The sequence below is a fragment of the Cibotium barometz genome, chromosome 62, assembly GCF_041138505.1.
Source record: "Cibotium barometz isolate CiBa-2024 chromosome 62, ASM4113850v1, whole genome shotgun sequence".
NCBI classification, from domain to species: domain Eukaryota; kingdom Viridiplantae; phylum Streptophyta; class Polypodiopsida; order Cyatheales; family Cibotiaceae; genus Cibotium; species Cibotium barometz.
Genome location: NC_141107.1, coordinates 36,614,099 through 36,626,247, shown reverse-complemented (window position 1 = coordinate 36,626,247; position 12,149 = coordinate 36,614,099). Strand labels below are relative to the sequence as shown.

General features: G+C 46.4%; 1 protein-coding gene across 2 annotated transcripts in view; it reads left to right on the top strand.

Annotated features, from left to right (window-relative positions):
- LOC147604425 (uncharacterized) overlaps positions 1–12,149 on the top strand; it is a 36,663-nt gene that overhangs the window by 23,113 nt on the left and 1,401 nt on the right. The gene's annotated exons all lie outside the window — the stretch shown is intronic.

Below are 12,149 nucleotides of genomic sequence, written 5' to 3'. Positions count from 1 at the left end.
ATGCCACAGAGCTTTTCAGAGGGCTTGATCTTTCTTATCCCCAAGGGGGAGGGAGTATCAGATGATATTCGGCATTGGAGACCTATTACGATCCTCAATACTGTCTACAAGGTCTTAGCAAAGGCCTTGAGTTTGAGGATCCAGCCCTTCCTGGGGGAGTTGATTTATGCTACCCAGACAGGATTCGTCAAGGAGCGTAGTATCCTTGACAACATTTTCACCTTCTGGGAGGCGACGGCCCGAGCTAGATTTCTTGGTGAGGACTTGGTCGTGATGCTTCTCGATTTTGAGAAGGCATACGATAGAGTTGATTGGGGTTTCCTAGAGGGCACTATGCTTCGCCTGGGCTTTGAGCCAGGTTGGATTAGAGGGGTGGTGGCTCTGTATTCCACAGCTTGTAGCCAGGTGTTGATTGCAGGAGGACGGGGGCCGAGTTTTGAGCTGACCAGATCAGTCCGTCAGGGGTGTTCTCTCGCCCCGTTTCTATTTCTCTTCTTTGCTGAGGCTATGAGCATGTATTTGACGGCAGAGGAGGTTGGTTTGAGAGGACTCCAGCTCCCAGTCCGGGGGGAGGACCTGCTCGATGCTGAGTTTGCTGACGACACGGGCTTATTTTTGCATGGCCAGGAGGCCAATCTTCTTCGGGCAGAGCAGTCACTCCAGGTTTTTAGTGCAGCTTCGGGAGCATTGATCAATTGGCGCAAGACAGTGGCCTTTTGGATCAATAGCGCTCCCACTCCGGCATCCCCGGTTTTAGATGGATTCCTCCTGGCACAGCAGTGCGATATTTGGGATGCTAGATTGGACGAGATTTGTCACCTGAGCAGCAGATTGCCCCGCTTCTTCTGAGCATTCGGAAGAAACTTTTGTATTGGAGTACAGCTCGGCTATCCTTGGCTGGGAGGGTGGTGGTGGCAAATCAGGTGCTTTTAGCGACCATGTGGTACATTACGTCTTGCTGGATCATCTCGAGCTCTTGCTGGATCATCTCGAGCTCTTGCTGGATCATCTCGAGCTCTTGCTGGATCATCTCGAGCTCTTGCATCAGCCAGGTGCAGAGGCTGATCAGGAACTTTCTTTGGTCCGGGCGGGACGGTCAGTCAGCTCGGGCAAAAGTTGCTTGGGCAGTTATTACACTTCCGCTCGCCCAGGGAGGCTTGGGCATTATAAATCCAGTCGATCAGAGTAGAGCCTTATTGGGGAAGCTTATTGTTCGGGGGCTGCTTCCAGGCGCTGAGCCTTGGAAAGAGCTTCTTTTGCAGCGGCTGCAGGTTCGGGCTCCCCCAGCAGGGGGCACTTGGGCACCAGAGATTCGATGGATCTTCATAGAGATGAGGAGGACAAGCCTGAGTAGAGGTTGGGAGGACAGATTTGCTTTGATCATCCTGAGAGCTTGGGAGCTGCTGAGACCGGGGCTTTCTCAGAGACCTCCTTCTTGTGTTGAGGAGCGGGCCAGACAGCCGCTCATCTGGAGCCCAGCAGTTCGCACAGAGCAGGGTCATATGTTGGATTCTCGGCCTCGTCTAGCCTGGGGACCTTTGGCGGCAGGCCCAGCACGTAGCTCTGGAGACTTGCAGGCCTTTTGCAGTCTCCCAGAGGAGATCCAGGTGGAGAGGCTGAGTCACTTCAGAGGGGGGTTGATTATGAGGGATGACATTCAGGAGGCACTCACAGAGGAGTGGTACACGCCTCTCGAGCTTGTGGCCCCACGATGGATGGGAGCCTTTACACAGTTGGAGATCCTGATTGCTGTCAGAGCTTGCACTGAGGATGGCAGATGCCTCCACTATGAGATTCAGGATGAGGGCAGACTTCAGAGAGTGGAGGTGGAGTCGCCTTTGGTTGCAGAGTGCACCTTTCAGAGGATTTGGGTAGTGGCAGTCGCTTCTCGGAAGTGGCATATTGACCCAGGCCCTGTAGATGTGCTCCCGGATTGGCGCATATGGGAATATGCAGCGCGCCCCTTGGCCCGGCTACAGTGGGACCCTGGGGAGTACGAGTGGCATGATCCTTATGCATCCCTTGAGGCCACAGAGATCACCTTTTTCCAGTATACTGTTCGGCTAGGGTGGCATATTTTGATGGCGAGGAGGATGGTCTCTCCAGCTGCAGCGGGGCACTGGCGGCTACAGGGACTCTCATAGGAGTTCCTGGAGGATTTTTGGGCCCGGCTCTGGGCTAGTCGACAGGCCCGCAAGATCTCGACTTTCTAGTGGCTGGTCGCCCACCACAGGGGCTCAGCAGTTGGCACCTGGCTTGTCTACAGCGGTCTTCCGGCCGCCTGCGTCCGATGCGGCCACCCTATGGAGACACAGAGACATTGCCTATGGGATTGCCCTCAGGTTTGGAGCCACCAGCAGAGACTGTACGGGGGATTTGGCAGGAGTTGATCCACACCCTGCGAGGACAGTATGACCGCATCCGGGGCGACTCGGATGAGGCGATCTTGCGGCGCCAGGCCTTTCACACCACCTGGCGAAGCGGCCCCTTCTATACCCTACACGCGGGGTCCCCCCGTTGGCATTATAGGCCACCTGTTTGGCTTTCCCCCCCTCCTATTGTATGATTTAGCCCCTCAGTTCTTTGTACTGATGCTTGTACTTTTCAGCACCTAGGGAGAGTCTCCCGGGCTGCCTTGCTTTGTTCACTGCTCTGTTTTTCTTGTGAGCAGGAGAGGATCTTTTGTAGCCCTACGGGCGTTTTTATATAACTAATGGAAGGATCTTTTCTCGGAAAAAAAAAGTATGGGGATGTTTCATCACTAACATCAGCACCTTAGTCTTCATAAGCATGTAAGGTATTCATTATGGGCAGCCGACAGCATATGATGACCAGCGGACAGCACATGGTATTCACAGTGGGCAGCCGACAAGCATTTAAGGCATTTATGCCAGTCGTGAGCATTCAGCAAGGCTGGCCGACCTACATCAGTACCCACATATAAATAGAAGTGCATCGCCCCATTCAGTCCATCATCGCATCTCAGATCAGCGTTTTCAGCATAGATCATCGCATCTCAGTTCAGCAGCATTCAGTTCAGTTCAGTCCATCAGATCTGCAAACGCATAGAGCATCCACCTCCCCAGCGTTGGAGAGCAACTGCGTTTCATCATCAGATCAGCATCGCATCCGTTCCAAAGCCATCCCTTCAGCGTTTCCTTCCCAGGAGACAAGGGAAAGACAGTGGGACAGCAGTTGATCCAGCATATCAGCATATTCAGCACATAGGCAGCATATTCAGCATATAGTTCATCAGTCCTATCTCCTACATAGAGGGAAGCCGGCATCAAAGGGTGGACCTCAGCATTGGAGCAAGGAACAGTCCTCAGCATCAGCATTTAGCCTATTCTTCTCATCTCGAGAAGGATATTCATCTAGGACAGCATCATAGATCTATTCAGATCTCATTGTAACCCATTCATCTAATATAGCTGCATTCCATTGCATTGACACGATTTGTCTTTCTTAAGCATTATTAAGTGCAGTTTAGTTAGCCCAAGGTTGTGTTTACGACGGTCAAATCCCTCACATGTCACACTACTTGCTTCTGCTTTTCTCATTTAAATATTCATAATAGCCAAAGTTCTTGATTTGTGCTTTTATAGCTTCAGGGCCTTGCTTTTTGGCCCTAGAGTTGCTTTTCGGAAAAGTGGTTTATCGATGTCCTCTTTCCAATGGTGCCCTTTGCTTTTGGTCAACATAGTTTGACTTTTTGCTTTTTCTTGCTTTTTGACCAAGATTGGTTCTTTATCCAATGCTAGCTTTAGGAACCCTGTTCCCATGTATCCATCAACCTGTCCAAGTGTTTGGTCATGAGTTCCATCATGTGAAAAGAGCTTGGAGGGCCAAATAGTTACATAGTCCATTTGTCATAGGTACTTTGGCAACTCTTGCTATTTGCTCAATTGCAGACGTAATGACGCGAAGAGAATTTCCATCGGAGTCGGGCCAAAAATAGTAACCCTCCCAGATTTTAGGAGTGTGATCCTTTGCCATTCCCAAAGCTTGTACTTTCCAAATATTTAGACGTCTTGGAGTCCACCAGACCCCTTTCATACTGTGAAATGTCTAGGCTAGTGACAGATTCTCACTCAAGCCTTGAGGTTTACAAGAGGCAACAAGCTCAATGGCTGTTTTGAGGGTTTCCACATTGCTTTTTGGCATGGATTCTCAAGGAAGTCAGCATGTGAGTCATCCACAAGCTCAACAAGTGCAGCACTAGGTTCTCAATCAACCTATGGGACAGCCCATACATGTATCGATTTCTAGACATGAATCTAACGTTTTCCTAACTTATTCTTAGTTTGTGCAACCATACGAATAGTAGATTAGTTTTGGACGGTCCCTTAGTCAGAAACACTACATTGGGAGACCGTTGGTATTGCATTACCCATGCAGGCTCTTTTTTGGAGACAATTGGGAGATCCAACTGGGAGAGACACATCTCCATGTTTTGGTTCCTGAAGTGTTATAGACACCCCCCCCCCCCAACCTTCCCTCACATTCAAGCTTGAAGCTCCATAGTTTGTAAGTGAAAAAAAAAACCGTATTTTATCGTACGGTATCCCAAAATTTCATATCGTACCAAAAATCCCCGTACGGTATCGTATTTTCGTACCGTGACAACCATGGTTACAACTTATTCTCCATCGTGCTTGATTTACAAAAGCAATTGCATGAGATGCAATCGTGAGGTCCCGTAGTTGCACCTACTTAACTTGCCATGCAACTTTTTTCCACCTTGGGAGAGCAGAAAGATTGTGAGCAGCTTTACATGAGTAGCTGGCTAAGGAATTGGAAGGCTTTTTTTGATTTGTGTTAGTACAGTGATGAGCAGCGCATTACTTTCGGAAGCTATTCAAATTGGAGATAAGCAAAGAGGAGCCTTGACACCTACTTCGAGGAACGCAAGGAGTTTGTGCAAGGCTATGGAAGATCTGTTGGGGTAAAGGCGTTATGCCCACCCTTATAGTGTGTACAAGCCCATAAGTTATAGTACATAGTACACTTAGTACTTTTAATGTACTAAGTGCACTATGTGTACTAGTGCAGTATACATGTGTGATAGGGGAGTCACACACTCATGCCTCATGAGTTGACTTATCCCCACAACTCTCTCTCTCTCTCCTTTGCTTCTCTGTGTATGTCTCCCATGAATGAACTCTAACCCTAATTGCTGTTTTCTCCCCATCAACTGGTATCAGAGCCATTTTTCCCGCCGACACAAATACTACCTCCTAATGCTGCAAACGATGTAATCTGATCAAGTCGTGCAAGGTCGCTAGCAAGCGAAAACTGAACCATCTCAGATCTTGCAAGGGCCGAAACATTTCTGTACCTGTAGAAGGTTCTAATCTTCAGTATGTAGACAGCACCCGAGATAGTGACCACGAAGGCAGACAATGCGTAATTGACAGCATAAGATAGCTGGCTACGAAGGGAACCCAGGCGGCAGCTTTTGTCGACTAGGGGTTGATCCTTATTAAGGAGGCGAAGTCGACGGCGAAGGCTACAAGTCGAGCGAACTGAAGCGAACACAAGGCAGCGTGTGAACGTGTGCGCTAGGCGAAGGAGACAGCGAAGGCATAAACCAAGCGGCAACGTAAACATACAGCAGCAGTCGGCACTTTTGCCTGTAGTGTTTTTTGCGGTGGCGAGGGTCTGGAGGAGGGTCGTGAAAGATGCAAGCTCACCATTTGGGCGTTTCTGCGTGGCGTTCCTGCATTCTGGTGGCCTGTTTCTACTGCCACGCCAACAAAAGTAAGCGCAGGCCCGCTTTCCCTCACAGAGCTGCGATAGGATTTCGGTTGGGCAAGGCCCACCACACTCGCCGCTAATCACTTCTACAGGTGGCTTCAACGCTTGAGCACAGAAAAGGGTCTCATCAGAGAACTGTAGAGATTCGCACGGGCTGCTGCAAAGGAGTCCTTCATCTGCACTAATTCTGCAGCAGCATCAGCAAAACCCCTTTTTTCTGCAAATCAGAGAAATTCAGAATTTCATAGGTACTTGCCTTTAATTTTTTGCGAATTTCTTATCAATTAATTCAATTGAGCAGGTACAGGTGCCCAATTGCTCAATTTTTGAGCAAAATTGGCAAAATTGGGTGACATTGGTCACAATCAGGATAAATTTGCAGGAAATTGGTCAAATCAGGATCAATTTGCAGGAAATTGGATGTCGAAATTTGGGGCTTTTGATGTAACTGTGCAATTAAGCACTCATACATGCTGTATGATGTGAAAAATCGCACATTTGGGCAAAATTGCAGCAAATTGCAGTGCAAATCAAGGGGCTTTTGTGCCGATTCGGTTGATTTGCATGCAGGCAATCGCAGTTGATGCTGTGGATAATGTGTTGATGCCTTACAAGCACTCAATGTGCCTGTAAATCAAGGGGCTTTCATGTATTGGATGTATATGTGGCCAGGGGGAAGCATCGTGAACACTCTGGATGCCTTCATGTGCGTCAATGTACCATGTATGATCAGAAATTGATCTTAAATCAAGGGGCTTTTCAAGTTTTCATGCTTGTTGAGCTTGGCAAAGCAGCAGGCAAGACATTTATGCCTTGAATCTTCAGAAATCAGCTTGCAGTCAAGGGGCTTTTGCCCAATTTCTGTTCGGAACTGTTGTATGCAGTGTTCGGGACTGTTAAAGTCTGATTTTCACTCATTTGGACAGCCAGGAGAGCATTTATTGCTACTGTACCTGCTGGTACAGATTTGGCACAGCTTTGTGCAAGTTTTGGCATGGCTGTACACTGTTTTGAGTGACCAAAAGGTTCAAATTCAGCTGCTGTACTTGCCGGTACAGGTTTGGTACATCATTGGTGAGCACTTGGTACTGCTGTACAGTACTTTGGAAGGGCAAAAGAGCACATTTAAGGTGCTGTCCAAAATCTGCAGCAACCAGATTTTGGTGTTTTCATCACATAAAGTGGGAGAAAAGTTGCATTCTTGCTTCCGCAGTGGGAGATAAAGCTTGGGAGAACATTTGTGAGCACTTTGTGTGCTTAGGGTGCAGTGTTTGCACACTTTGCAGGGAGTTAGGCATTTACAGGTTGCATTTTGCTATGGCAACCACAGGTGAGAGCTCTTCATTGCTTCACATCAAGAAGCTTGAAGGCTCGCATAATTATGATATTTGGCAAACCCAGTGCTACAATGTGTTGCTCCAGAAAAAGCAGCACAAGCCTATCAAAGAAAGGGGTGTAATGCCCGCTTCTCTTACTGCTGAAGAGTGGGAAGATATGGATGAGCTGGCAAGATCTACTATCATGTTGTCTGTGTCAGACTCATTACTTTTCAGCATTCGTGAAGAGAAGACAGCTTGGGGAATGTGGCAGAGATTGCAGGACTTGTATGCCCAGCAAAGTGCCTCAAGCAAAGTGTATTGGTTGAAGAAACTCATAGGTCTTCAGATGAAGGAAGGGGCGTCTATGACAGCCCATCTAAATGAGTTTAATGGTATTGTCAGCCAAGTTATCAATCAAAAGTTGGCAATGGACGATGAGTTCAAAGCCACTTTTCTGTTATGCACTTTGCCAGAGAGTTGGGACACATTCAGGACAGCCACTAGCAATTCGCATGCTATGCTGTCATATGCAGATGTTGAGGGTGCTCTTCTTCAAGAATTGATGAACAGGAAAAACAACTCTGTTGGAAAGTCCAATGCAATGAATGCACGTGGGAGATCCCAGCAAAGGGGGAAAAGCCAAGAAAGGGGAAGGAGCAAGTCTCGCTCCAAAAAGGATTTGGAATGCCATTATTGTGGCAAGAAGGGACACATTAAAAAACAATGCTACAAATGGAAAAATGATCAAAAGGAAAAGGGAAAAGGCAAAGACAAAGAGAAGGATGAAGCCAAAGATGTAAAGCCAAAGGGCAAAAGTGGAGTCAAGATCGAAGAAATCAATGTGTCACATGCAGGTGGCAGTGAGGATGAGGTCCTATTTACTTCTTCACTTGATGCCCATTCACTTCTTACAGGTGGTCATGGTATGCACTCATGGATCATTGATTCAGGTGCCTCCTTTCATGTCATAGGTTGCAGAGACTTGTTTGTTAGGTATACTGCTGGCAATGAAGGAGTGGTTTATTTGGGTGATAACCATGCATGCAAAATTCTTGGCAGAGGTGATGTGAGGCTTGTATTTTCAGATGGCTCACAGCTTATGCTCCATGATGTCAGGCATGTGCCTGAGATCAAGAAGAATCTGCTTTCTACTGGACAGCTTGATGATGCTGATTATGTTACCACATTTGGTCGTGGAAAGTGGAAAATTAGTAAGGGCTCACTGGTTGTTGCCAGAGGCTCTAAGGTGGACACTCTTTACTTTATGCATGCAGGTGTTTGTCACCATGCTAATGTAAATGCAACCGAGCTGCCGGAAATTTCTATGTGGCATAGCCGGTTGGGACACATGAGTGTCAAAGGAATGGAGCAATTGTCTCGTTTGGGTTACTTGCCTTCTCTAAAGTTTTCAAGTTTTCAATTTTGTGAGCATTGTATATATGGTAGGCAACTACAGTGCCCCCACAAGAAAGCTCTTGGACAGAAAGATGCTCAGTTAGAGCTTGTGCATACAGATGTATGTGAGATGCCTTAGCTTTCTTTGGGAGGGGCAAAATACTTTGTGTCTTTCATTGATGATGCCACACGCAAGGTGTGGGTTTATCCTCTTCGTTTGAAGAGTGATACATTCTCAGTGTTTGAGAAGTTTGTTGCTCTTGTTGAGAATCAAACTGGCAAAACACTGAAGGCTTTGCGTTCCGACAATGGGGGAGAGTATATGTCCAAACAGTTTCAGGACTTTTGTGATGCTAAAGGCATCAAAAGGGAGCTCTCTACTCCTTATGATCCTCCACAAAACGGGACAGCAGAGAGGATGAACAGGACCATTCAGAAGAAGGTCCGTTCTATGTTGTCACATGCTGCATTACCTCATGGTTTTTGGGCTGAAGCTGTTATGACAGCCCTTCACCTTATAAATAGGTCACCTAACACGAGGCTTGGTGGGAAAGTGCCAGAGGAAGTATGGACAGGGAAGCCTCCGTCATACAAGCACTTGAGAGTGTTTGGTTGCGTTGCGTACGTGCACATACGCAGGGAAATGCGCACCAAACTTGATCCTAAGTCTCACAAATGCATATTCCTAGGATATGGTGACAGAGGTGAAATGGGGTATAGACTTTGGGATCCCATGAATAGAAAGATCATACGCAGCAATGATGTCATTTTTGATGAAACATGCATGTATAAGGAGCCTGCAAGGCAACAGGAGCCTGTCAGAGTCATCTTTGATGATGATGGACATCATGGACAACAACAAAGGGCTGCAAATCAGCCATTACAGCAGGAAAACCAGCCCTTAAATGGTGCTGAAAATGGTCCAAATGGACAGCCAGATATGGCAGAAGATATCCCTATGGATATACCACAGTTGGAGGAGATACCGGGCATGATTTTTCAGCCTTATGACATGGAACAGGAGCCACCAATGGGTGATATGCAGGCTGGACAGCAACCTGCAAATGATGGTCATTGGGTACGGAGGTCCACTAGACCCTCCAGAGCCCCTGACAGGTTTGTTCCAGGGGTTGACTATTTGATGCTTACTGACTGTGGGGAGCCCTCATGTTACAAAGAGGCTTTAGAGAGGGCAGACAAGGCTCTATGGGAGCGTGCCATGAAGTCAGAGATGGATTCTCTGCATAAAAATGGAACTTGGAAGTTGGTGCCTTTGCCTGCAGGCAAGAAGGTTTTGCCATGCAAGTGGGTATACAGGCTCAAAGTTGCATCAGATGCAAAGCCAAGATACAAAGCCAGGTTAGTGGCTAAGGGCTTCAAGCAGGAATATGGTGTGGACTTTGATGAGATCTTCTCTCCAGTGGTCAAAATGACCACACTTAGAGCTGTGTTGGCTTTGGTTGCGCATGATGATCTGGACTTGATTCAGATGGATGTGAAGACTGCTTTTCTTCACGGTGATCTCCATGAGGAGATATATATGCAGCAGCCAGAGGGTTATGCAGTAAGTGGAAAGGAGAAGCTTGTATGCAAGCTGAAAAAGAGTCTTTATGGGCTCAAACAGGCACCAAGAGAATGGTATCATAAATTTGATACATTCATGAAATCTCAGAAATTCAGGAGAAGTGACATAGATCACTGCTTGTACACCAAAAAAGCTTTGGATGGCAGTCTCTTGATTCTCATTTTGTATGTTGATGATATGTTGATTGCTGGGAAATCTCGTAAAGAGATGGATGCTTTGAAGCAGAGGCTGCATCAAACCTTTGATATGAAGGATTTGGGTGATGCAAATCACATTTTGGGTATGCGGATACTTCGGGACAGAAATCAGCATGTGTTGTATTTGTCTCAGAAGGAATACATTGGCAAAGTCTTGCAGAGGTTCAATATGGACGGGGGGAAGAAAGCTAGTACTCCTTTGCCTCCATATGTGAAACTCAGTGCTATGGACAGCCCACAGTCAGATAGAAACAGGGCTGATATGGCCAAGATTCCGTATGCTTCAGCTTGTGGCAGTCTCATGTATGCCATGGTTGCTACTAGGCCGGACATTGCATTTGCAGTGGGAGTGGTTTCTAGATACATGGCCAACCCTGGCAAGAAGCATTGGGAAGCAGTGAAAGGTGTCATGAGATACCTGAAGGGCACACAGGATTTGTGCATTTGCTTTGGCAAACAGGATGCATTAGTGCATGGTTACACGGATTCGGATTATGCCGGTCATCCAGATAACCGGAAGTCTACTACCGGTTATGTATTTACATTCACAGGAGGTGCTGTGTCATGGATATCCAGGATGCAGAAGTGCACAGCCTTATCTACTACAGAGGCCGAGTATATTGCAGCCACAGAGGCTTGCAAGGAGGCATTATGGCTATCTCGGTTAGTGGTTGATTTGGGCTATACAGGGAATATTCCATTGTTGCATTGTGACAGTCAGAGTGCCATCCAGTTGGCAAAGAACCCTGTCTTTCATGCAAAGACGAAGCATGTGGATGTGAAGTATCACTTCATCAGAGAGGTGATAGAGAACAAGCAAATTCAGCTTGTTAAGATTCATACGGATGACAACCCGGCGGATCTGCTGACGAAGAGTTTGCCTCCGGAGCGGTTTGCTCATTGCAGATACTTGATGGGCATTGGATGAGGCCAGTTTCAGCCTTGATATGGCCTTGTATATTATCATGTACATGCTGATTTTTTCTTTTCCTTTACTTAAGGGCACTTTGCCTTTAAGTGGGAGGTTGTTGGGGTAAAGGCGTTATGCCCACCCTTATAGTGTGTACAAGCCCATAAGTTATAGTACATAGTACACTTAGTACTTTTAATGTACTAAGTGCACTATGTGTACTAGTGCAATATACATGTGTGATAGGGGAGTCACACACTCATGCCTCATGAGTTGACTTATCCCCACAACTCTCTCTCTCTCTCCTTTGCTTCTCTGTGTATGTCTCCCATGAATGAACTCTAACCCTAATTGCTGTTTTCTCCCCATCAAGATCCTTAGTCATTTAAAATTTGTTTAGCTTGTTTGTTAGAAATTCTTTTCTTGTGGTTCAATAAAGAATTTGTGTGTATGTGGGCGTGTGTGATTTGGTCATGTATTTGTCTATTTTTGCAAGTAGTTATTATTATTATTTTCTCGGGTGTTTTTAAAATTTTGTTTGTTTTTGGTGATTCTGTTCTTTCTTTTAAAATTTCAGATTCATTTGGCCTTATGACGGTATATATATATAAATAGATCCTCAGGTGTTGGTATATCTTTGGTTAGATGCTTCTTGGACTGTTCCTAACAGCTCCTAAGGATGGTTAAGCCCTAACCCTAATCTTCGGTTAGCTTTTAACCCTAATTGTTAGCCTAGTTGATTTGGTTTAGTCCATCCCCAACCATAACCATAGTCCTGGTTAATACTGGTGTAAGCATGTAAGAGGGGAGGGCATCTTGGACCCTAGTGTGGTGCATTGTGAATCATTTCACTTTGGCATAATCATTGTGGTTAGTTTGTAGTTCATTAAGTGAATAGTGAAGTGCTCCAAGATTCAGGCTGCCTGTTACATTAACTAACCATGCTTCCTCTAACATCCTTCAATATTGGGGAATCAATTCACCAT